The sequence below is a fragment of the Zonotrichia albicollis genome, chromosome 3, assembly GCF_047830755.1.
Source record: "Zonotrichia albicollis isolate bZonAlb1 chromosome 3, bZonAlb1.hap1, whole genome shotgun sequence".
Classification (NCBI taxonomy): domain Eukaryota; kingdom Metazoa; phylum Chordata; class Aves; order Passeriformes; family Passerellidae; genus Zonotrichia; species Zonotrichia albicollis.
The window spans coordinates 56,797,673-56,824,831 of NC_133821.1; the positions used below are offsets into that span (position 1 = coordinate 56,797,673).

General features: G+C 38.1%; 1 long non-coding RNA gene across 1 annotated transcript in view; it reads left to right on the forward strand.

Annotated features, from left to right (window-relative positions):
- The window catches only part of LOC141728687 (uncharacterized), a 48,480-nt gene extending 21,852 nt beyond the window's left edge, over positions 1-26,628 (forward strand). Inside the window, exons 2-3 of the long non-coding RNA XR_012579833.1 lie at positions 15,027-15,185; positions 26,456-26,628. This is a non-coding gene — a long non-coding RNA (uncharacterized LOC141728687). The remainder of the gene's footprint in view (positions 1-15,026; positions 15,186-26,455) is intronic.
- Positions 26,629-27,159: the final 531 nt, after the last annotated feature.

The window sequence follows — 27,159 nt, forward strand, 5'->3', positions numbered from 1 at the left end:
CAACTTTCTGCTCTACTAGAATGAAAATCCCTACAAAGGCAAACTTCCCTTCCTGGAGCTTCCCTTCTCTTTCCAGAGCTTTCCTTCCTATCCTGGAACTTCCCTTCCCAGGACTTACCTTCTCTTTTCTCTCTCCCTCTCTCTCTCTTTCTTCTAATGTTCTTTTCTCAAAATATGTGTAACCTAAAGTTGGATGAGTTAGAGTTTGCTAAGTCAGTGCCTTGTGGAGTGCCTTACTTTAAGTGGATGTTGATTTAAAATTTGCTAAGACCTTTGCTCTCTTAAGCTTGCAAGTAAAAGTTTACAATTCAACCTCCTGAGAAGTTTGTTGTCTTCTGCACTCCACCCAGCAGTGTCAAAGAACTTAAGCCCCTTTAAAACACTCTGGGTGAACTTAGGGTGTAACAAGGCAGGACAAAAGTGTTTTGAGAACATTTGGAGTCTTGTACATCTCAGGTTCTTTCTATGGGCCAATTAACCTCCTTTAGGTCCTGCCAGAATGGAAGCTGTGTGTCTGGGAGAGTCTCCATCATGGCAGAGGAAGTGATAGAAAAATTTAATCAGGTGTAATTCCTTTCTATTGATTCAAGGACAGTGTCTGATCATTCAAATGATGTTTTGCTCATCTGTTCTGCACTTCTGTGACATACATTCATTGGCAGAATAATTCAGTGGCAGAAAATGGTTAGGAGCATGTTTAATTTACCAGTCATGGCTAGCAAGAACATACGTTCTTAACATAGAGAAACTACGTTAGGTGGGGACATGAGGCTCATCTCCTGACTGTACAGTAACCCACATCCTCAGGGATCTGTACTTTTCTTTAATTTGAAAAGGCTACTGGAACAGAAGGAAAAACAGCACACATACCTGCAATGTCAAATAGCTCTTCTGACAAGTTTAAATAGGCTGCTTTAAATTGTAAATGAAGCAAATATTAGAACTGTTATGTTTCAATTTTTAAGATAACACAAAACTCAATATTTGCCATAGTGTTATTTTCTGTGTGGGGTTTTTCATGTTGAAAGTTTTCAGACAAATTCAGACTCCATCACATGAAAGTAAAACCTATAACTAAATTACAGAGACATTATAAGCAAATTAAAACCAGACTTCCTAATATAAACTGTTGCACCTATTTAACAAGATACAGTTCTCCAATGAAAATCTGTCTTAATCATTGATGTCTTTCAGGTCCGCTTTTAGAAATAAACTACTCAGGCCTTTGTATTTTCTGTTCTAATGCTCACCTATTCAAATAACTAATTTGTTATACAATTATTTGGGTTCCAGCAGGATGGCATAGGGCTTTCTGAGGTGTTATAATACATATAAAAACCATGAATATTAAGATTTTTCTTTAAAATCTTAGAAGCTATTTTTCTACTAACATCAAGACTCTTTGTTGTATTGCAATTTTATTAGTAATATAAATTATTATTTCATGGTCTGAAATAGATGTATCTGACACTACTTGAGTGAATTAATGTAGAAGTCAAAACATGGCCAATATTCTCTGTGCAAGCTTACCAGACAGTAATTAATTCATTACATGTTTTAGGTTAAAGTGAAAATTTGCCATGTTTAAAATGAAAAATGAAAACTTACAAATGGCATGATTTATTACCATTTCCTGTAGCGCCTTTTAGGAAGAAATCAGTGCTGCCAGCATATCTGACTGGAGTAGCTGACCTACTGAAAATTCAAAAGGCTTAAGGAGTTTAAGGATTATTGCAAAGTTCCCATGAATATTTAACTAACCAACCTGTCTAACTGATAGATGCCACTGACACTTTTAGAAATTCATTTATTCAAAGAAATGCCATGTTGTTGTCAGAAGCTGATCTAATAGACATGTCCTTCTTTCAAGCTGGAACTTTGATCTGTGGTTTTTAACTAAGTGGAAACACTTTTCTGGTTGGAAGACACTGTGTTGTTTACTGGATTTCTCAGCATGAAACTGCAACCAAAAGGCATGTCATATTCTTGCAAATAGCTACAGCAAATTTGAATATGGGTTTTTTTTACTAGACAATGGCTTCACTGAATTTGTGGGCTGTTACAATTGCTTTAGAATATGGTATATGAAACATTTGGAATTTGTTATCCAGCAGTAAGCTGTCTTTGCAAACACTCCTCTGAACAGGTTCACTCTTCAGCTGTTACATGGGAAGCTGAATGAGCCTGAATAATTTTTTTATGAGACAGAGGTAGAAGAAAAAAATAGGAGATATCTAAAAGCCAAAGTGGGAAAACAAGAAAAGTTCTCTAGGGCTGATGTAGTTTCCATCTATGACTCTGCTGAGCCTCTGTTTTTGAATCACAGAAGGAGGTTTAACCTGCCTCTTAACCTTTGTAAAAGTTTTGATGTTTTGTCTTCCCCAATGCTCTCAAGAGTAAGATGGGGAGATAGGGCCAAAGTGGAAAGATGATTGGGTAGGTGCAGATTTTATGAAGTAACTGTACCAGGGACATTGGAAAGTGGGACAAAGCAGTTCTATTCTTTATTTAATCATACACTCCTTTTTCTTTTGCTCCTTTACATATTTTTAATCATATTTGCTATAGAAAAATTAGACTTTCCACTTGGAATTTGGAAAGTCTTTAAAAAGAAGAAAAGAAATACTTTCTCACTGTCTTGTATCTTAAGTATGGTTGATTTGAAACACATTCAGTTTCAAAGTCTGCTATTTTTAAAGATAAGTGTTCTCATTGTGACTTGCAATAAAATGTTTAAATCTAGATCAGACCTGACCTGGAACATCGTCTTGTCTCCTGAAGGACTAAATTTGATTCTGTGTTTCAAATTCAGCTGCAACTGTTCTATGTCTACAGTATCCCTGAAGAGGGTAGATATTGAGAGATTTATTAATAAATAACCCAAGAAGTAAAGGAAGACATTATAGGCAAAAATCAAACCTTAATGAAGCTATGACACTTCAGTTTGCAGTTACTGTATGGCATAGTAGTCAGGTGGACAAAATCCAAACATTTAAAATATAATGAAGCTGCATTAATGTGGAGGGATAGAATGTAAGAAAATAAAGATAGTGCAGAAGGTGGTCTCACACCTGAGGAGTTGCAGCTGTACTAATCACCAAAGATTAGGAACAGGCCTGCCCTTAACAGGCCACAGCTGTGTCCAATAAGAAGAGGAGTGCTACAAAACAGTGGGTTAGCTGGGTGAGGAGAGTTGGAGCTTGGTGGTTGTGCTATGGAGGGTTTGTCCGTGAGGAATCACCAAGATGGTATGGAACTTTTGCAATAAGATGACAACATATTAATATCCCCCATGTCTGCTATTCCAAATAATTTTTTAATATGCTTCTGCTTGTGACAAGTATCTGGGACTATCCTAGATTCTTTATTGATAAAATCAGTCTAAAGAATAAAAGAATGATAAAAGCAAATCTAGAACTTATAGAAAAAAAATTTGATGTTAAAGCTTTTGAGGGTATTTAAGTTTTTTATACTGCTTGAAAAAGTGAAAATGCATAAATGGTTCTACCAGCACAGAGTTGTTTAAAGAATGCACTTGCCTTATGGAGGAGGTTTGTACAGCAAATGCAAGGGAAGGAAAAAAATCTTTCAGACATTTAATTAACTATTACTCTTATAATGTGTACTTTTGCAGTAAAACACTCTTTCGTGTAGCTAGAAGGTACTTTAAATTTGTGTTCTAGTCAGGTGGGAGGAAACAAAAATTAGTCCCACAGTATCACAATGCTCTGTCAAGATCCTGAAGGACAATATGAAACCTAAAGTAATTAATGTGTTCCATGAAAAAATTGCTTTGCAGTCAATGCAATATTTGGTGTTAATTTAAGGGACTAGCAGAAATACCTCTCACAGAACAAATGACATTTCTGATGGGGCATATATGATGCTTAAAAGTATTGCTGGACTTATCATGACAGGCAGCCTGAAGGTCAGAAATACTTAATTCTCACTCTGTCAGCAACATTTTCAAGTCTGTTTTTGGCTGTAGCCTTGTAAGAGGCTCATTCTTTGCGGGTGATGGGTTTTTTTTCAGTAGGAGGAACATGTGAGGGTTCAGAAAGCTTGTGAATGCTTCAGCTGGGGAGGGAAAATCTCACCTGTTTTCCTCAACTCAAAATTACATAGAAAATAAGCTGATTATTTGGTTATTTAAACAGACTTAAGCCACAGGAAAAGTGGAACAAAACCAGGCAAGAATATTCAAAGAACTATTGGCATTTCTTAATGTCTTAACCTTCTTAGGTTTTTACTGTGAATTTTCTCTTTGTTAGAAATTTGTTTATCTTATGCCTAATAAGGCAATTTTTCTTCATTTGACAGGAAGTTTCTGTAAAGTTTTATGTCTTCAATCCACGTGGATGCTTTTTTTTGCCCTTGCCCTCTTAAAATGAGTATGAAAGCAATCCATCTTTTTTATTTTTTTGTTTGAAATTCAAAGAGAATTTCTCTATTTCACAAGAATTATAGGAAAGAAAAATAAAACGCACTAGCTTGCTTTATTTTCCTGTTCCTCATGCAAAATTGTTTTGTCAGCAGTCAGAGCTACCTTAGAGTTCAGCAGAAATATAGATGCTATTGAATTTTTTTGTCTTGGACTCCTTGCAGTTTGCTCTCTGTAAAGCAGTGAGACAGGACAGCTGAGAGCAATAGGTGGGAGCAAAAAGGGTAGCTAAAAAGGTTGTAAGGGAGAGGTGACGTGAGTCAGTGGTTCACTGGCCACACTGCTTTTTGTGCTTGCTGTCTAATACTGGACAGAGACTGGCAAGGCTTAGAAGCTGCAGGGGAGAAATATTCCTGTGTCACTTTTAAGTTGTTTTTCCTGTTACACATTTCTCAAGTATGAGACTTCTGTCACTCCACCTTTCACTATTCCTCCTTTTCATTAAGTAGAGGAAATCCTCCAACTCTCCATAAATCAGTTACCCTGACTTGTGTGCCTCAGTAACTCTCAGAGGAGGGACCAATTCTGGGAACTTGTTGGACTGGATCAGCTCCTAGGATGCACTAACCTCTGCTGGTTTAGGGAGCCATCTAGCCTATCCTTTTCTGAATGCATTCTACAGTCAGAACTCTGACATTTGAAGGATGGAGTAAACTCTTGTTCAAGATCTATGTACAAAGGTGGAAGTTTAAATTTTGCAGCTGAAATCTCATGGCACTACTGCACTGAGATCTGAAGCTGCAGACAAGAACACTTCTGAGAGTTTCTGCCAAATATGGAAATAAGTTATTACATGTAAAGACAGCATTTAGATATATTGCTGGGACTGCATCAGGGCATGGCATCTTAATCTGAGTTATTGATGAAAGTATAAAAGGAAAGAAGAAAGAGTTATAAAACTTTCATATGCCCCTCAACATTGGTAATGATGCATTTCCTTTGGGAGTTTGTTTCATTCTTGTCCAACCTAATGCATGACTGTATGATACTTATCAAAATTTTAATGGCATTCTTTCACCTTGTGTCCAACTGTCTATATGAGGGATCATAAAGCTGCTTTTTCATTAATTTATTTGATTTTTTTTTTTAAATGCTCAGTCATTCAGAGGGTTTGACTATTAAGGTCAATGGAAAGAGGAATGACGTGATGCACAAATTCCTCAGAATTCAGCTAATGAACTATTTTAGTATATTTGGACTTAAATTCTTCTCCTTGTCTTCATTTCATTTGAAAAGAGCTGAGAAAGGCATTTCCTAAAGGAAGGATTAAAAGCCAATTTAGAAACAAAACCTCTAGAAAATTCATCTTGACATATGTAACTTTTAGCACAGATTGACCAAGAAGTTGCAGTATTCTTGTCTGAACAAAATCTCAGCTAATATAAAATTTATTTCTTTAAGTAACACATCAATGTTTGTTATGTAGAAAAACTTATGGTTCATATGTTGCTTCCTAAATTAAAAAAGGCATAAAATGCCATTCATATGTGTGAGTAAATAACTTGCTGTTTTTAAATTTTTTCTCTGATTATTAATTTTCTTTAATAGTTCTCATTTAGGTTAAATTCTGTGGACTCCCGTTCATAGTTCAAAATCTTTATCATGTACTAAGAAAATCCCTTAATAGTCCTGTCCCACAGAAATAGCATGATATTCAACAGTTTCTAGGCAAAAATGTCAGGGTCTTTCTCAGGATGCTTTGTGGGGAAAAGAAATGAGTTGTAATATGTCAGAACTTTTGTTCTTTGATACTAGAGAAGCTTAACAAACATTTGTTACAAAGAGACTATTTGATAGCTGAAAGAAGTCAAAACTCACATGCCATGTCTTGTCTCCCAACAAGAAATGCAGTCATAGCATGGCCACTTGAGTGTTGGGTTGTTTGATTCCTCAGTGTCTTTTAACAATAATTGTGGTTTTTTTTATTTCTGCCTTTTACTGCATAATTGTATAAGAAACTCCTTTCAGCATTTTAAAGACATCATGCATTAGATAACTTGCAAGTGAAATGGCTGCCAAGCATTTGTTTTGCAAATACAATTGATCAGGTTTCTTGTAATGCTGTTTTTTAGGCATGTTTGATTTCTCTCACTGAGAATCAAACTGTGGGTTCTATGCTTTCCTAGTGACAATGATCTCTTTATACAAACAGCAACTGGACTGCAGGGGAAATGCAATAATTGCTTTAAGTCATTTATATCTTTTGTCATTTATCAAAAAGCCCTTGAACTTCAAAATGCTTTCCTTTGCATTGGCACTTAAATGCTTCATTTTCCTAGCTAGAAAAAAAATTGAAATACTAAAACAATTCTGTAAAGTTCTTTAAGTTCCAGCAAGTGCAGCAAACAGATTTCAATGTCAGCTTTCTGCTTTCAAATTCATAATTTGAACTGTGTGATCTCTTTGAGGAGCTCTGCAATATGAAATTATTACCATGTAATGCAGTGAAAATGAACCAAAAGGGAATGCTGAGTATAAACAGTGCACTTCAGTTTCTCAAGATGACACATGTTTGGAGAAAGCAAATGCAAATATTGTTCAAAACCAGCATCAGCTTTAAGCTCTCCTTTTCAGCCACGTTGCTGGCCTTGTTCTCCACAGGAGTGGCTTCCTTCTTCCAGCACATCATTTATCAGTTGCCTTTGTTTACTGCTCTTGACACTTCACTTTGCCCATGCTGAGTGATTGGCTTATTCCACTGGCTTAAATGAAGGAATAGCCAGGTTAGCAAATACCTAAACGTGGCCATGCTTCATTCAGAGTTTGTTTTTTTTTTTTCCTCTGCATTTGTGGTCAGTCTTCACACTCTCTTGGAAGTCCCAGCCCAAAGGCTTCCAAGGGATCAACCACTGTGTCTTGTAGGAAATGCAGGATGTGAAGCAAGGCCATCCTATTTTCCTTCTACTGGCTCACTGGTCTGTCTGAGGCTCTTCTATCCTTCTCTGGGAAGTCTGTGTCTCCCATCAGCGCTCAAGAAGCACAAGATATTTCTACAAAGCTGAACTACTTTGTCAGCAGGGCAGGGAAGGGCTTGCTGCATAACAAAAAGCTTAACAAAAGAGTTCAGGGACTTTTTCACAGTTGTGCTTCTGTGCTTCTTTCTGGGCTTGCAGACGAGCTTTTATCACATAACTTACCAGGAATGACTCCAACCATGAATTTCATTCCATAAAATGATGAATTCTTATTAGTCAAAAGAGCAAAGGACATTGCTATGCAGGTGCATTGCCTATTGTTTTGCTGCCTTGCTGAAATTAATTTTCATGCTTATGCTGCCCTCACTGAACTTCAAACGTGCAACAATTAACATTTCATCTGGTGCTACTCTCTGCCAAGAACAGGACTGTTTTAGTAGATAAATAATGGATTCCTCAGCAAGGAGTGCTAATGCCTGCAAACACATGAAGAAATTAGGTTTAATTAGCACTGTGTACAAGTCATTGCCGTTTTTAAGCTGTGTAAGAGATACATCTTTAATAATCAGTGTATGTACTAATAGTCTAGTGGTGTTTGTGGGTGTTGGGAGGGCTGGCAGCAGAGCATCCTGCTCTTGCTACATCAGCCAGGGTGCAGATTTGCCTGGGCTGTCTTGGGTCAGAGAATACAGAACAGACTCCAAGTGCTGTGTATCACTAAGCAAGGTATTTGAGTAGAGATTCTTTCCTCCCCTAGATGGACACCAGGCAGTGAAAAATTCTGTAAAATTGTATGTGTGGGCTCCCCTTTTGATGTGCGTTTTCTGGCACTGACCCAGGTTGCCACACTGATGCCTTGAGGGTAGCAGGGAAGAGTGTGAAAGGAAGAAATGGTGATATTCTCACTCAAGTTCAGGAGGGCAAAAAGCTACTGTAACTGAAAACAATCTTTTCCCCCTAGTAGCTCACTTTCCTCCTCACCGGCTGTTAGGGATCTTCTGAATAGTAAGGCAGAAGCAGATGTGTTAGTGTGCCTTGCTCACTGCAGTTCAACCTGTTGTACTGGTGTGATTCCAGCCTTCCTTGTGGTTAAAATCACATGGCAACTGTTTGCATATTTGCATTCTTTTCTGCCACTGTTATGACAGGGGTGCTTGGCAGGAACACGGTGTGGACAGATGGGACAGCAACCTCCTGTACTGCCCTTTCTAAATTCACAGCACTCCATGACTGTGATTACTAGTGGAATACATGGCTTGAGATCACTCAGAAGTTCACAATACTCTGCACAGGATGCAGCTGATTATTTTTCCAACTTCTCCTCCTACTGGCAGTCATCAATATGTGTTGCAACCAGATATAAATTACTTGCTTTTCTGAACTGTTTGATTTAAACTACTCTGCAAAAGGGAAGCCTAGCTGGCCTGTTTCTCATAGACACATGACCTAATTTTTCTGTCATCTTATTTTGATGATTGTCAAATTGAAGAACTTCCTTCAGTACACAATTTGATGGGGCTAACACAGAGGTCTGCTTTTGCAATGGGAAGCTTAGGATAAGTGATAAAAATCCAAGGTCATGTGTCACGCATTTAGAGTGGGATTCTAAAGTCTTTTTGTTGTTGTTGTTTGTGGTTTGGTCTTCATTTTGTTTTTTGTTTTTTTTTTTGTAATTGGACATTACAAAACTAAACTATAAAAAGAAGAAAAAACAGAAACTGTCAATGAAAATGATGGCAAGACAGGAGGATTTCTAAAAGGCTGTGCCAAAGAAACAGTTGGAGCGAGAAAAAGAGAATGAAAATTAGAAGATGGTGTCATGGGCACCAATAGGGAGTAATATTTTGGGAAATGGTGTTTCTGGGTAGTACTAAGACAGCTGACAGGTCCAGATGGATCAAACTGATCAGGTTCTGTGGTTTGGTGAAGAGAAATCCATGCAGAGTTGAAAAAAAAAAAACAAACAAAAAAAGGCTTTTGACGATTATGAATTGTAATTGGAAAGCGCCTAAAATGAAACTGGAAAATAAAGTCTCCAGGGAAAGCAACTACAGCAAATTTACGGGTGTGAGACAAAAGGTGGAATGGCAGGTATAGATAAACTGTGTCTGTGCTAATGTGGGTTACTAAAAAGGGTGAAAAATTGCCTGTGATGAGGTAAAGACTAGAAGGTATTCAGCGCAGGGATGCAGGAATGGGTTAACCTGTGGTAAGACAAGCTGTTCTTGCCATAAAATCTATGACCACTGTGAAACAGCCCTTGGAGCAAGACACTCAGAGTGGAAAATTGACCTGCAAATTAACCAGGGAAATAGGTATCAGATTTCTAAATAAGTGTCAGTTGGAAGTGAAGGAAGACAGGCTGAGGATACATAAAAAACCCCCGGGTAATGTTGGGGATGTGCTTTCCCTGAGGACAGGGAAGGTGGGCCAGTGCAAGGCAGCAGAGGTGCGGGAACTGCTCTGTGCTTCCCTGCCAGGCTTGTAGAGCTGTGCAACCCAGGGATCAGCAGGACTGAGAGTGAAGAGGTGTCTCTGGAGGCAGACTAATGCAGGAATTGAAATTCTTGTACTCAATAAGTGTTAGGATTTTATATAGATAACAATGTAGGCATATAGTTATATATTATCATTATTATTAATTAATAAAAATAGTAACAGACTGCATTGAGATACTATACATTTCAGTGACTCTCAAATCAAACTTTGGAAAATTAAAACACAGTCGTGTTGAAAATTTGGTAAAGAATGGCCAATACATCTTGCTTGACCTTTCTGACCATGTCACAGGTGGCGTTTAAAATACCAAACCATCTACAGAGGGTAAACTCAGAATACCTCTGTGTCTGCAGGGTCAAGATAGAGCAAGCACATGTATTTCAGGGGAAATACTTTTCACAATATTAATTAGAGCAGTTGATGATACTGCATCTCAAATCCCATGTCCAGTTTTTGGCCCCTCACTACAAGGAGGACATTGAGGCGCTGGAGTGAGTCTAGAGAAGGGCAGCGGAGCTGGGGAAGGGTCTGGGGCACAGGTCTGATGAGGAGTCACTGAGGAATCTGGGGTTGTTTAGCCATAAGAAAAAGAGGCTTGGGGGTGACTTTATGGCTCCCTTCAACTCCCTGGAAGGAGACACTAGCCAGGTGGGTGTCAGTCTCTTTGCTCAAGTAACAAGTGACAGGATGAGAAAACGTGGCCTCAAATTGTACCAGGAGAGGTCCAGACAGAGCAGTAGGGTTTTTTTTCCCCCACAGAAAAGGCTGTAAAGCAATGGAACAGACTGTCCAGGGAAGTGATGGAGTCACCATCCCTGGAAGTATTCAAAACATGTGTGGCTGTGTCACTTGAGGAAATGGTTTGATGGTGAACATTGTAGTTATATTGTTGGTTGGACCTGATGGTCCCTTTCAAACCTCAAAGATTCTATGACTTTTAAGTCCAGGAAATCTTGATTCACAAACATCAGCTAAAATTGAAAGTACCCTAGAATCATAGAATAAGCATAAAGTGTTTAGGGTTGGAAGGACCTTAAAGAGCGTGTTCCAACCCTCTGCCATGGAAAGGGGTGCCAGTCCCTGGATGAGGTTGCTCAGGGCCCCATCCAGGTCTTGAGCACTTTCATGGGTAGAGCACCTACAACTTCTCTAAGCAAACTGTTCCAGCACTTCACCACCCTCTGAGTAAACAATTTCTTCCTGACATCTAAACTAAACCTGTCCTCTCTCTATTCAAAACCATTGCCCCTTTTCCTGTCACTATTCGCTTGTTTAAAAGTCCTTTGACCTCCCTTTTATGAGCCCCCTTAAAGTACTGGGAGGCCACAATGAGATCTCCCCAAAGAATTCTCTTTCCCCATGCTGAACAGAAGCTGACAAACCATCTCAATATATACGTAATAAATCAAGGTCTGGGGAGGATGGAACATGTGGGTGTAGACAGTTTTAAGTACCAGATGATTCAAGTAGGCTTACTGTGATATAAATGACTCTTTTGAAGACAGATTTTTCCTATGGTCCTGGATGTTTCCAAATGCATGGGTAATGTAATGTTTGTTTGCTTAGTACGTTACATCAAAAAAGCTTCTGAAGCAAAGCATTCCCTATTCTTCAATGTTTTCAGTAACATCTCTCATTTTTTCTTTTATTTATCATCATCGCTAAAATTAATTCAGTCCACATTCTGAAATTACTCCAGAATGCTCAATCATCTGGTTTTGCAACTGATTATATGGTGTCTCAGAAAACATGCATGTGTGAGAAAAGAGGATTTTTCAGAGGTCTTTAATTTTTCTCAAATATTTGCTCAAAGTTTACTAGAAATTAAAATTCTATGTCCAGAACCTTCTGCATTTAGGAGTCTTCTGTAAAATTTGTCAAGCACTTTGATTTGATGAAAGCCACAGCAGTTTAATAAGGCCAGACCAACAGACAGAAACATGCAAAACCAGGCCTAACATCTTCAATTTACCATTTTTCACATGCTCATTAATGTGATTGACTTTCTTCTTAGAACAAGCCCAATGTCACTGCAAAAAAGACCAACACTGTGATTTTCATTCAAGGAAAAGCTAACACAATCCACGACTAACAGGTATCAAAGAGAGAGTCCAGGAGTTTTGGCTCATATTTCTGTGGTTGATTCCATTTAGATAAATCTGATTTGCATCTTGCCAAATACTTGCTTTAGAGACCCAGCATGACACGACCTCAACAGAGCAGAAATATCCTTTTATAATTTTTTCATGTCTATAAATAGCAAACAAACCCAGCTGTCAGCATTCTGCTTCAATTCAGACAACAGGTGAGAAAACAATGAATTTTTATTTTGTGATTTTTGGGCCCACTTACATCTTATACCATCCTGATTGCTTCACATTTCTGAAAAGCATAAGGGCTGGGCCCATTTACTGTAGCCTGCACTGCATGTCCAGATGGTAAATCTTGCATTTATAGAGATCAGAGCATGACAGGTGATTTTGATAGCAGACACCAATGAAATAAAGTAGTACCCAGCTGTCCCTCCTTTCTCCCTTTGGTCCTCTAATTGCACCTCCTACATATATGAAGAAAGAAAAATTATGCAGTAGCTGGTAGTTTCAAATGCTCTATTTGACTGTCTTTGTGTCTGTGCTTTCAATGACTTGATAAGCTTGAGAAATCCTAAATTTTGGGAGGAAAATTCGTATTTTGTCATGACTTAAGAAAACCTATGCTCTCTGTGTATTAAAACCAGAATATTTCAGTGATGAGTTGGATTACTAAATTTAGTTTCTGGTTAAATTAACTCACAAATTTATCCTGAACTTTCGTTAGCTCTATAAATGAATGATTTTGCACTTGTCCTCTTATGCATGGCAGTGCAAAGCAAGACTTGGGCATTGTGTGATTCTGTAATTAATCAGTGTAATTGATCTTTGCTGCAAGAAGAAATGAACTCATTTGCTATGAAATATGCATCCTTAATCTTGGTTTTTCTCCACTTTTGACTGCTTAGTTTTTATATGTCAGTAATATTCCTCTGTTAGATAATGCAATGCTCATGCATAGAGGAGATATTTGTATTACATTGGTTTCCTTGCAGAATATAATCTTTCAATGCAGTTTATAGGAGGAAACACTGGAGACACCAACACAGTAAAAGAAGAAAGCAGTTTTGTTTTTTTGAATGACAGCCACAATGAGCTTGCTGTTGGAAACACAGTGAATAATCCCATACTTATGACACAAAAACATTCAGAAAGAAGCATTATAAAAATAATTTTTCCAGCATTTTTATATGCAAAGTATCATAACTTCAGCCTGAGTTCCTGCCAGTGAATCCAGAGAATGAAAAATCCATTAAAGAAATGCCATATGTAAACAAGGCAGGTTGTCAGTGCTTCCTAACAGTGTGTTGAGAATAACAGGAGCATTTCCTCCTGTATTGCTCACTGTATCCCATGTCATTTAAACGTGACTGAAATATCTTTCAGGTGATATAAATTTCTCCATGGTGTGTACTTCAAAATGAGCATTGGACGACACATATTGCAAAAATTAGGGCAGATTTTCCTGAGTCAAAATCTGCAAATTCTGGGAAGATGATAATCAGTTAAACTGAGAAACCTTATAATTACAATTGTTGTTAAGAATAGGCTCAAATTTTCTTGAAAGAAAGTTTGAGTGGCTGATTGGATAGTCAAGGTCAGGGACCATTTGGTTTTCCAAAATTCTAGCTGTAGTTACTGTGTCTCTCACCCTGGACTACTGTCTCTGGTAAGGATGCACATATGTTAGCTTATCATTTATAGCAGCCACACAATATATTAATTTGAACAGTTTTACATTTGCCCTTACGTGTACTGGATTTTGTACTGGATTTGCCCTTACTGGATGTTGCTATGATGAAAATCCCTTTTTGAACCCAGTATTTTACCAAGCCAAGAGCTGTAGCTTCAAGAGAATCATATACATGGATATGTATCAAATATTAGAACTAGTTTTAAGGCTTATGAAACTATGAAATGTACATCAGTAAAAATCATCTTTGAACTTAGATAGTTATAGATGGTGTATAGGCTGTAGCTATATGTAATTTCAGGTATTTGAGTATTACTTTATATTAATAACTTTACTAGTTGTGGTCAGCCCAGTATATGTTTGGCATTAGAGGCTTCAGGGGACTGGTTGCTCCACCTATGTCAATTCTAAGCTAATGGCTGTGCTGATGCTACCTATTTATTCATACTTCGAATTGGCAAATAGGCTAATTTTCCTTCCTTCCTCTTTCCTGGAAGGAAGGAATTTTTTTTTACTTGTTTTGTGAAGAATATCAACAACAGCAGAAGTGGAGTAGCAGGACAGGTTTTACTTTTTAAATTGTTTTTACTTTTTTATCTTGATTTTTAGCCTGATTATATGGTTTTTAATCACTGATTGTAGGATAATATTAAGATGACTTCAAATGGTATCCATTGAATACTTTAGACTGCATTCTTCCTTTAATCGTTCAAATGAAATTGAATTTAGAAACATCACTCATTTGGCAGCAATTCTTAGTTGAAGTCTCTTTTCCTTTTGCTGCCATCAAGCTGTGTTTTGCTAAGGCTGCTACCTTGTTAACTATCTCATATTCAGTAGTATTGCTAATAGCTACTACACACCTTGTGCCAACAAGCAGTTCAGAAAAAGAAATATTCCTTTGAAATGCACATAACTTAGCAGTGGTAGCTGAAAAGCAGCAGCAGCAAGTACAGAGAGAGTGATTTAATTAATTAGAATTATAGCCTTTGGGTTGTGTATGTGCTGTTGCAATTATAGGACTGTCTTTACTATAACATCCGAAATATCAAAGGAAAATGTGAAATCTTACTGCCTTTTCTATTAAAAGAGGTACATTTTTAAGACCTTTGTTACATATTTTGCTGTTCTTTTTTGAGTATTCCGGTTTACCATGGGCTGATTTCAGGGTCAGCTGATAAGTCACACACTTCTTTTACCTGTATGACTAACTTAGGTGAAAATTTGGTATTCCCTTATTATCTTAGATGGCTCAAGTCAACACACTGAACATTGATCTTTAAGAAATGAATCCTTAAATTTTAGATTATATCAGTGCAACCACCTTCCTTTCTGATTTTAGAAGTTACCATGCAAAGCAATAACCAGTGTTCTTTCACTCCTACCAGGTCCACAAATATCTCCAAGAGCCTGCACTGAACCCTTGTCTCTGTGGTTTGTCCAGCCTGGATTTTTATTCACATATGGTGACTGTAACATTATGAAGAAGGGAATTCTTTGAGACAGAACGAACTCATTGCTGTCCTGGGGATAATAAAACACCAAATGTGAGTATCTGTTTTATTTGGTGTGGTGATTTGGATCTCTCTGTGTTTGATAGAAAGGTGACACTGGTAGCTTCTGAGGAGTCTGATTACTCTGCCTGACAATGTCTTGGGCATGACCAAAAAATATACCAATATTACTTGTACTTGCTGTTTGGCTGAGTATCCAGGTCAAATTGTGGGGGGAAAAAATGTGTAATGGGGAAAAAAAAAGTGTAATTTGGCATGCTAAACTAAAAGGTTTGAGGTTATATAGGCTGCATCTCTAAAGCTTATAAATCAAAGTTTACTCCCATTGGCAAGGTTTTCTGTCCTCAACACATCATGTGATATCATCATTGGAACCATTTTGTATTTCAGGAGTCATAAAAGGAGATGCAGAGATTTTATCAAAACAGAATTTCCCATTTAGGCATTGTGTTAGAAATAATGACAATGATAATGACAGACTAATGGCTCCAAACTAGACATACAATGATGATGGGACTCAAAAGTTGTAAGCAAGAGTGACATTCCAAATGTTTTTCTCTGCTATAACTGTTTCATTTATATAGACACCAGGAAGCGTTATGAACCTAGGGAAAGACTGTTCTGATGAAGGCAGGATCCAATTAAAAAAGGGAAAAAATACTTCTACAAAAATCTGTTGCAAATCGAAGAACTGCCAGTATATCAGACTTGAACTGCATACTCTGAGAATGGTGCTCTGAAATTTGAAAGGTCTGGGTTCAGCTTCTGGCTTGGCTACAGATTTTTCTCAAGGCAAGTCACTCACTCTTGCTGTGGCTTAGTTCTCCTGAAAAGGGAAATCTGTGAGAGGGAGATAATGTTTCCCTGCCTTTCAAAAGGTTTGTGAAGGTGAGTTCATTCACGTTTGGTAGATGTAGTGCTGGAGACCATATCACTGTCAGGCAAGTGTGGAATACAGCCTCAGCAGTACCTCCTGAAGCTTGTGAAGTGCAGGCTTTTGGGGAAATATACTTTGTTTTCCCCAGGCTGGTGAATGGCTGCATCTTTCCCACTTCATACAATGAGGCACAGGCTTTGGAGAACTGAAGTGAACTGACTGAACATCCACATGAAGACTCCAGATGTTTGAGGAGTCATCTTTCTGGTTTTCTTAGTCTTTATCCAGGTTATACTCTGATTTTGCTATTGAGACTTGTTGATATATGCAATTGTCTGACACAGTGAGAGGTTTATCTGCTGCTTAGTGACTTCTCTCCACCCACTGCAGAATGAAAGAACTGTTGCTTGCTCAATGAACAAAAAATAGATGGAATTTACTCCCTTCCCTCTTGCATTGCTGGTATTTAAACAATGTTTAAATGAGAGCCTTTTTAAAATCTGTAAAACTGGAGAACTAAAAGACTTAACATGATTGCTACATTATTTAGGTCTGACAGCTCTCTTGTTTTATATTCTAAAGGAGCTGGCCTAGGAATATGTTACGTGTGCTATTTATCAGAGCTGAATTTTCAAACCCTCCCTCTGCAAGTTTTAGTCTTCTGATCTGAAAAGCAGCTAAGAGGAATTGGTGGATTCTCTTAAGAAAATCCATCCAGAGTCAGAGGGAGGGCATTAGTCCTTGGACTCCTGCAGTGCTTTACCCCAGAGATGTTATACTAACTAGTAGTCATAAATCCTGTATGAGTAGTATTTGTCAGAAAAGGACCAGAGTTAGAAGGAGCAGCCTTCAGTAACTATGATACTTATACAAAAATACACTTCACACTCTCCCTGATTAAACAGTAGTAGCTGCAGCGTTTTAGGTGTGAACAGTTTAATCTGAAAATGTTGTGAGAAGGCAGCACTGAAATAGGGAATCTAAACAAGATTCAGAGTCATGTGGCTGTCATTGTTTCTGCAGTAAATTCAGCTGTGGGGAAAAAGAATGCCTTTTTTGAAAAGAATGGTCCTGTTCCACATGGTGATCATCTTGCACGTATAATTTTTCACTGCAGAATTTCTTCAAACTTCTGACCTAAATCATAAAAAAAATCAGGAAAGTCAAGAGACAAAAGTGAATACATCTTGACTAAGGTGTTAATTAGTTTGAAGAAAAAATTGCTAGCAGCATGTTGACAGATTGTGGGTGGCTTCAATGATAGCTGGCAGCTTCTCTGGGAATATTACCCATTTTCCCCTCTAAAGGATGCCCCCAATGTCCATTTTTGGAAGGGTATGAGTTTGCGAATATTGCATCTGTGGTTCTTTTGTGCCATAATTCCTTGCTTTCTGTAAAAAACCCTCCATAACTGGTACTATTACATAACCAGGCTTTTAAGATTATTTGAGGACATCTTCTGTTTATATCCTCAATCACCTGCCACAGGAACAAAATCTTGCAAATCATCATTCTCCCAATCTTGAAAAACTATTCTCTTGCATATGATTCTTGTACCTCACTGATTATTAATAAAATATCAGTGCCTTCTATATTAACATCTATTAGCTGCAGTTCTTTTTCTCTTTTCCCTCTTTTAATATTTCTCTAAAATGTTTAACTTATATCAATGGGAATAGTTGCAGAAGGCATCATGGTATCTCTTAGAATGGGTCAGGTTGGAAGGGACTGCAGTGGGTCATCTGGCCCAACCTCCCTCAAACAGGGTCATCCTACAGCACCTGGCACAGAATTCTATCCAGACAGTTCTTGAACTTCTCCAGGAGGGGTACTCCACAACCTCCCTTGAAAATTTGTTCAGTGTGCAGTTGCTCATGCAATAAAGTTGTTTTTCCTCATATTCAGGTAGAACTTCCTGTGCATCAGTTTCTGCCCACTGCCTCTTGTCCTATTGGTCATTATCACCAAAAAGAACCTGGATTCATCCTCTTGGCACCCTCCCTTTAGATACTAGTAGACATTGATCAGGTCCCCTCTCAGTCATCTCTACTCAAGACTGATTTGGCTCAGCTCCCTTGGCCTCTCTTCAAAAGAGATAAGATCCAGTCCCTTGATGAGCTCTGCAGCCCTCTGCTGGATCTGCTCCAGAAGCTCCATGTCTCTTCTGAACTGAGGAGTCCAAAACTAGACAAAACAATCAAAATATGACGTCACCAGGGCTGAAGAGAGGGACAGGATCACCTTCCTTGACCTGCTGGCAGTATGTTTCCTGATGTACCCCAGGACACCATTGGCCTTCTTGGCCTCAAGGGCAGGCTGCTGGCTCATGGGTGAGGTGCGATTCCCTGAGATGTGAGAATTGGGGGTGATATAATAAGGAATGAGAAAGATAAAATGAGAAGATCAAGTGACTTTCCTCCACCTCTGCTCTAGAGTACAAAAAAGGACTGTATTTCTCTCATTTCTCTCTCTTCTGAAGCCACTAATCAAACAATATGAAAGCAAACACAATGAAAGAAGGTTGGATCTGATGGCAATAATGCTGTCTTACTTATCCTGAAGTTTGGCTTCTGTTCAGCTGCTATTTGGAGGGAGCCTGTGGAATGGGAGACAGGCAAGACCTTGGTGTCTTTCCTGTGCTTAGCAAGACAGAGCAAAGACCCTGCTGTTGTCCTGTTCAGGCTTCCTACAATCTCTGGAATGGTGGTCTGTGCTCCATAAAAGCACTGATTGGGACAGTATTCAACCACATGCTTAGTCTTTTTTTGCTGTGGGTATACTTTTCTGTGTTTGAAATTATTTCAGGTTATTTTATTTTTCTAAGCAAAGTGGACCATGTGATAGAAAAGTTTTACACAAAATGTGTTGGAGAATATGATGAAAACTGTTTTTAGATATAAAAAAGTGTATTTGACATATATATGTATCGATGTATATATGTTTGCCAAGTTTGAGTCCTAGAAAATATCAGTTACTTATTCACAGATGAAATTAGTAGATCGAGCCAGGCTTGATTGAGATTGTCCTGCAGCAATGCAAGCAAGGAGTCTAAAGTAAGGCATTACTAAAGGCAAGCAGGGTAGAATTTCATCCTTAGTACTTGCCCATCAAATTATGTCTTTAAAGCTGCACCTGTCAGGGTATTTGATATTAGCTTGTCAAGGCAAGATATTTATTTCTCCCAGTTGATACTGAAGTTCACTATAAAGCCCTATACTGCCGTTAGAAAAGTAAGTGAAAGGTGCCTACATTTAGGTCTCAGGCAGTATTATACCAGTATAATTCCCAGGCAGAGGAATCAGCAGAGGGCAGGACCACCACCTGGAGAGAGGCAGGAGGAGGAACTAAAGTTTTCTAAAATATAATACAATAGGAACTGTCATTCTGTTTCACTGGGATATTCCCTAGATGCTAGAATTCATCTCACCCACCTGAAGAAGTGTAACAGTGCTTTTCTCAGTAAATTTTGGGAATTTATCCTCATTATGTTATAAATGTCATTTTGCTTGGTGAATAATGTACTAGCACATTCGCCTTAAGTTCCACCTGGGAGGTTCTCATCCACAGATGAGAGGAACTATCCCAGAAAGGTGATGCTGAAGGCAGGGGAGGGGGATCCTCCTCAACTCCAGTCACAAACAGAGGGTCCAGAGGGATTATCTGCTGGTATGACACTGAGCCTGATGGACTGTTTCCACAGAAGTCCACATTAGCTGGTGGGGCGGGGAAATGCCGCTGCAAGCAAGTAGGTGGAAAATTGATTGGTTTTTCAATGATAATCTGCACTCTGGATGGGGAAGTAGCTCAGTGGTACTGAGCAAAAGTGCATAAGCACTAGGGCACCAAGGTGTTTGCTCCTGGTTGGGGTCCAGTGTTGCTGTGTATCTGGAGGCTGGGAGCCCAGTGATGCACGGGCTCTTCTTCCATGGGATGGGTGCTACTGGACAGGGAGGCTGTGGGGAACAGTGCCTTGGGGTAGGGTTAAATGCCCTCATCTCAATCTCTGTCACACTTGTGGGTTTCAAGGCCAGGGTTTGCTGGAGCTGGACAGTGGAAGTTCAAACACTGTTTTCTGAGGTTTCTCTAAGTCTGAGAAGGAAGGAACAGGACTTACTTCCAGTTTTGAGGTTCAGACAACATTGTCATGAAGTGACATCTGTTAACAGGTGTCTCAAATGCATCAGTAACCTCATATTGAAGAGGAGGAAATAGAAATCCCTGGTTGTAAGAGAGAAGCAATATACATTGAGTAAATGGGCCAAAACCAAAAAACAGCCATCAGACATAAGGAGACTAATGAACTCGGTTTTATTCCTCAGGCTAAACAGTCCCATTTTGCCAGAGAAAATGTTTTCTTCATGTGTTTCCTTCATGAAGTGCCTCCTTTGCAAAAAATCCTCCTTCATGGTTAAGGTATAAATAATTGCATCTAATGCTCAATTATTATATATGCAGTAGAAGATATAAAATAATAGAAATTTAATATTTATATAAATTATCTACCTAATATTCTGACGAAGGCTTGTATAACCTTAAGCTATGAGATCCATGTGAATTTTCTTTGGCGTTTTTATTAGGTCAATACTATAAAAAAGTAGAACCAGTAGCTGGTTTTCAGACAACAGGAATTTCTATACATTTAATACTGTACTTCACTATTCTAGAAAATAGCATAATAGTTTTATATGCTACAAAGTTGTGTCCTTTTGGTATCAATAATCTGTAAAGCCTGTAGCTGGACCTAGACTCCCTATTCTCAAGACTCATGCAACTTCTCAAATAGGAAGAGCTGTGGAGTTAGATGTATTTTGACCCAATGCAAAAAGCAGGACAAATTTAAAGAGAAGTGCAAAGTTAGCAGCATAGGAAAGCTGAAATTGCCCCCTGCATGAGTTAGCAGTAAAAGAGGTTGTTATTTAACATCACTCAGGGAACAGAAGGTCACCCTTGCTCTCACTGTGAGCTGCCATGCAAATAAATAGGCTTTTGCTTCCAACAGCGGAAACAGGCTTAACTTTTCACAAACTTCGTGGATATTCATCTCTCTCTATGATTCATTCGTTGTAGTTACCTAAAAAGCTTTAATCATCTAGTGAGGAAGACGAGCTAATGCTCCATAATTTAAGTGACCTGTCATGCTACATGGAAAAAGCCAAAGCAGTTCACTGAAGCTTGTTTTTCAAGGCCATTTATAGATTCTAGGGTTTCAAGCCATGAGCCAAGCACTTCTGGGAGGAAAAAGTGAAAATGACAACAGCAGCAACAACAAAAAGACAGAGACCAGAATTCAGATCAATTTATGCATGAAAAAATTTGGAATGGCAAAATATGCTGAAAATTTTGGAGATTTATCTGGAATGAAAGGAGAAGTAATGGTTGCCTGACAAGTTAAGATGAAAATTTGTAAATATGAGACTACTTTTCCAACCCTGTGCTTGGCATCAGAAAAAGAGGTAGTTTGACTACAGCAGTCATGGGGGCAATTACCTTTGTAGTTGTGAGTTAGTTAAAGCTTTCACTGTTACTTTTGTTGACTAAATCATATTAGAAAACATAATGGTACTTCTCAATGTACTTGGATTGGAATTTAGGAAATCTGCATCCTTGCATTAGAGCAATTTTGTTTCAAATATGTTCTTATCCCTGCAAAAAGTGAATTACAGGCACACTGAATGTACTGAGTTCAGCTCAGGACCAACTGTAAAATTAGATGCTTTTCATTACAGACTGGTTTGTATTGTTACCTAGTGGGACACTGAGTAGGCTTTTAATCCTTTTGACCATAATTACTATCACTAGAAATGAGCATTAATTCAAAATGTTCTCTGTCTGTTTTACCCTCCAACACTTCCACTCAGTGTAAAATAACATATCATCAGTGGTGTTATTTTATGCTGCTATTGTACTAACTAGTTACTAACCCTAGTTACTGATTAGGAGTTTCTGACACTAGCTCAGTTGTTGTGTGATGCCCACAACAAATATTTTTACAGGACTGTAACAACTGAGCAGATTGCCTAGATCACAGTCAATAAATGATATTATTGCTACAAGCTGAACCCTATTTAACCATCACACAATGACTGTTTGAAAGTGGGATGCTTGAGCTCCCAGTTGTGATTGTTCTGACTGAAGATGGAAGTATAATGGTGGAAATCCATATCAGTCTTTCAGCCTGAATGAAGTGTTTAAATTTTCAAATAAACAGCAAAGAAATAATTAAGCCTATCTGCTGAAGCCTAAAGCAGTTTGTGATTTAGTTTGTCATTTATGCACTTTTAGTAAACTCCTTCCTCTTCTCATGGTGCTCTGTTATACTCCAAGTGGGACTAGATACCTCATAGTGGAAGGGTTTCTGTCAGGTATTGTGAGAAATGTTGGGAAGCAGAACAAGTTTTTGCTCGGGGGAAAATAAAAACCTATAGGCTTTTGATGAGTTTTGGTTTTTTTGACAGTTGATTTACTTTTAAAACTGCAATTTTTTCTCGTGGGAAAGTTTCTTAGACATGTACTATTAAAGCTATGTGGCAAATGAGAACCTTGAAAATAGAGCAATGACTGCTATCAAGGAAAGGAAATAGGAGCTAATTATTAGCTGCATAGTAATTGTGGCTTTTTGAACCTCTATACTAAAAACAAAATAAAAGTTCAGTGAAAAGAGCTGTTCTTGAAAGATTGTAAGAGATTAAATTGGATTTTTCTGGGAAATACTGTACCTTCCTTGCAGTAAATGCATCTGAAAAGATGTTTTCTCTTTGAAGCAATGTTCAGATCTTCCCTTGTCACAGGTACAGAATAGAAAAGCTATGGAGTTAAAAAGGCAAAGGTTATTAGTCGTTCTGAATTGCCTCAGTTTCTGTTTGATCAGTAAGAATAGTAAAACCATATGCCTTATGCTCTGTAGCAAAGTGAGGCGGACTTGTCCGGGATAAAGTCCAAAATCCACAAGTTCATAAGGGCAGGCAGTAATTTACCTTAGCCATGATCTGAAAGACCTAAATAAAATCAATATTATTTTGGGAATGCTGTTTAGAACTTCTACAAGAATATTTAAAAGGATCTGTTTTTTTCCTATTAAGAATTATGCATATCCACCTTTCACATAAAAGCCTTCTTTAATAGGTAGTTTGAAAAGCAGTACAAGAATAAGTACTTCAGAACAATCTTTTGTCTGACAAGACCATGACCTTCAAAGCTATGAGCTATCTGGGGCTACAGAGGCAGATGTTTGTGATAAGGTGAACAAGCACAGATTCATGTTTTCCTGATAATTTTTTAAATGTAGTTGAGGAAGACAACTTGAGAGGAAGATGTTTAAAAACACGTGAACAATGGAAAGCCAGCAGCAAATGAGACAAGATGCTAACCAAGGGAAGGGCTGACCCTGAAAAATAGAAGGTGAAAATACTTAGCGAACTTGTGAAGTTTATTCAGGGACTATTTATAGATTCATTGTTAGCCTTTACAGAAAATATTTTAGTGCTGATAATCAAATCTATACTGTATACACAGAGGTAGATATAGTGGTCCTGGAATTGAAAAGAAAGATATCACTTTCTCATTCAATTTGGTGAAGCATCCTTAAACAGCAAAATTTTATTCAGTAAACTCAAGGTTTGATTAGGGAATTATTTTGGTTTGGGGCTTTTATGAACTTTCAGTTTGCTTTTATACAGAGATGCCATAAAGCCTTTGTGTAGAGGATTATCCTCTGAGAAGTTACTTTCTGAAACCCTCCAAGAGTAATTTGATTTTCTGCCTGCCTAAGGGTTTTCTGTTTTCTGATCTGATTAATGAAGAAAAATACTGAAAGAAAAGTCAAGTTTCCTCACTGAATTACATAGATAATGAGATAGGAAACTCTTATATGTACGAGAAGGTAAGTATACCAGAAATGGGGGGGGGGGAGGGGATCCACAAGAAAGATGGCATATCATGGATTTAGTTATTTTACATTCTCATAATGGACTAGCAGATAGTGTGATTCAGATACCAAAAATTACCATTTTTGTCTATGTTGAAGATCTCACTCTGAGTTTTTGTGACACTTTAAAAGTTGGCATGCTCAATTACAGGGGTGAAGGCATGTTTCTTTTTTATTTCCTTTAAAAATGCTGTTTTTCACAGTGTATTTTAATGAACAGAAAAAAAAAAAGCCTTTAGACTGTTGGGTGTACTTTAAGTGACTGATGGTATTTCTGATGGAAGACTAAAATCTGTATGCCTCTTGTGAGCTGATCTTCATCATGTCAAATCTCTGGAAAACTGCCATCCTTGTCCTTACTGACAGGAGCTGTCAGATCAAGAACGAGGATGAATTCCTAAGGAACCACAATGAAATTGCAAGGTAGGGCTCACCTGTATGTTTTACACTCTCAGACCAGTCCTAGTTTAAGTAAAGAGTCTGTTCCTGTTTAACCCAGGAAGGGTTGAGGAGGAAACATAAGAGCTGCTGTTACCTAGTAGGAACCAGCACTCCCAGTTCAATGGGGTGCTCAGCCAAAAGAGGGTCTTAAGCGGAATAGTTCATGCATTAGGAATATGGGATGATGAATTATCTGAAACTGCAATGTCTGTACATGAAACATATCTAGCAGGCCCTATTAAAGATTGCTTTTGTAATTCTTCCTTTCTGGTATTCTCCAACCTGCTCTCAGTACCTCTTACAAAGACATTTTGAAGGAGAGTTCATGTGGTAAACGGAGAGATTTCCTCTAAGCAGTGTTAGACCTGGACCAGGCTGGCTGTGCCCCTGCTCAAAGGTGGATTGCAAAGCAGGTGTGTGAAGGGGCCTCATGGCAGTACTGAAACCATTTTGCAGTTACCACTGTGGTCTCACAGAAATACTTGTCTCTGTAGGCACTGAAATTTCTTTCACCTGACTTTACAAAAGGATGTCAAGGAGGTGATCTTTTTGGCTGTAAATTAATATTCATTTTACTGCTAAAACACTCCCTAGAGTTTTCAACTATTCCAGGCTATAGATGTGAGAAATTCTGCTGACCTCTGGAATGCTGCCCCTGACCCTGCAGTGCTCTGCTGTTTTGTTTCTCTTTTAGTCTTCAAAAGTCTGTGGAAGACCTGTATTTGGGGAGATAAGGAGGTCAGTCACAGAAGCACTGGGCAGGTCATAGGTGAACAAGAGATACAGGTTCAAAATGTTAAAGTTCAAATTATTAAAGACACAGTGAAAAAGACATTAAAATGTTAGAAAGTATGTTCCTTTCCTAGGATACAGACAAAAGATTTTTCCTTCTAGTGCAAAATCCTCCTGCAGAAATTGAAGAAAAATTTTATTTCATACAATCAAACCTGTACCCATCTCCATCATTATGAGGTAAACCCAGATTAGATCAATAGGAGTCATTCAGTCACAGTGGAATAATTTGCTTTTTGAGGGTTTTGAACTGTGTCTAAATACTCTCCTGAGATTTTTGTCTTTCAGCTGTGTTATTAACAACTATTTTCTTTTTCTGCTAAAAACTGCTCTTTTTTAAGGTATTTCTTTTGTCCTTTCCTTTAAACCATTGCCTTACATTTTTCACAACGTACTTTCTTGCTGAAAATGGAGATTTCATGATTACAGATGAAGACAAAGCAGCAGGAATGCAGCAACTGAGAAACAAAGATATTACTGCTATACAACTGATTTTAGGGAAATAGCAGAAGAGTAAAAATAGGCAGTTACCTGGATTGACGTTTATCTCACATTCTATTTATTTTCAACAGATCTTTCAAACAACAGCAAAATTATTAATGTTCATCCACTTCTTGCTGAAAAGTATATTAAATATTTTTCATTTTTAGTAGGGAAATTCCAAAGCTATACCAAATATTTCAATCCACTTATGGTCATTATCAAAATTGATAAGAAAATCTGCATTGGAAGAATTTTATTCAAAGTTATTTTATAGAATATCAAGAACAAAATTCCAAAGTTTAATAGAGTGATACAGCAGCATAAGTCTTACACATAAGCAGTTTATACATGCTCATATAAACCTCTCCTAAATACACAGCTCCAATTATAAACCATACTGTGTCCCAATCTAATGGCTGTGTAATCCACAGATTGTGCATTTGTGCCTATGCTGATGAGAATTTATAATATGCTGTTCTGGGGACAAGGGGAATGCTAACAAAGTCTTCCTTTGAAAGCTGTTCACTTTGCTGCATAACACGGGTTTTAAGTGACCAGACATAAAAGCTAACCAGGAGCCCATTCCCATCCAATGCATCCAAGCCTCTCTGTGAGAGAAAGCCTGGATACAAGCAGCACAAACCCACCAACTCCTTTTTTGCCATTTTTAAATCAGGAAGTTTCCCAGCCTGCAGCCCAGCTTCCCTTGCCTCAAGGAGAGCAGTCCAAATCTCTCCTTTGCAGACACCCTGACTATCTCTCTGTTTCTTCCTTCTGTTTTTGAAGCCTCTTTACATGTCCATCATCACTCAGAAGCGAATGTGATGTTGCCCAAAGCTAATTATCCAGAAATTTCCACACCATCAGCTTAATATAACACTGACAACTGGCAAAGGAGCAGAAAAACAAAGAAATGACAGATACGTAAATATATAATCAGAAAGATTTTAAGCAAATCAGGTTGGGTAAGTATAAAAATGGTAAGCAGAACATTTTGTATTTACTCAAGGAATACCTGTCAATAGGACAAAATGCAGGAGTAACTTGATTTATTTTTTTCTGTGAGTTTTTTGTCTTAGAATTCTCAGGAAGACACAAAGCATTTCTGCAAATATTTGGGTTCTGGTAGCCCCTCTATTCCCACACGTGATATTCTGCGCTCATTTGATGGATTTTGGCACCTTTCCTGCATGTGATTTTGTGTATATCTATAGTCAGCATGTGGAATAGGGTAAGAGTTTTTTTAATAAATTCAGAGATGTAGTATTTAGTTTACATTAAAAGGGGTTTTTTGGGATGTAGTGGGGTAATAATAGGGGCAGGTCCTGTAAGACACAAAGGGCTGCCCCTGTAGAGGCCAATGGCAGTTTGAAATGGCTCCAAAATGGATGTGCACTGGACACTGTGATAATGTATTTGAGAGAGGGTAAGAACATGCTGCACAGCATCTTTAAGGAAGGAATGAGAGAATATATGAACAAAAAAAACCC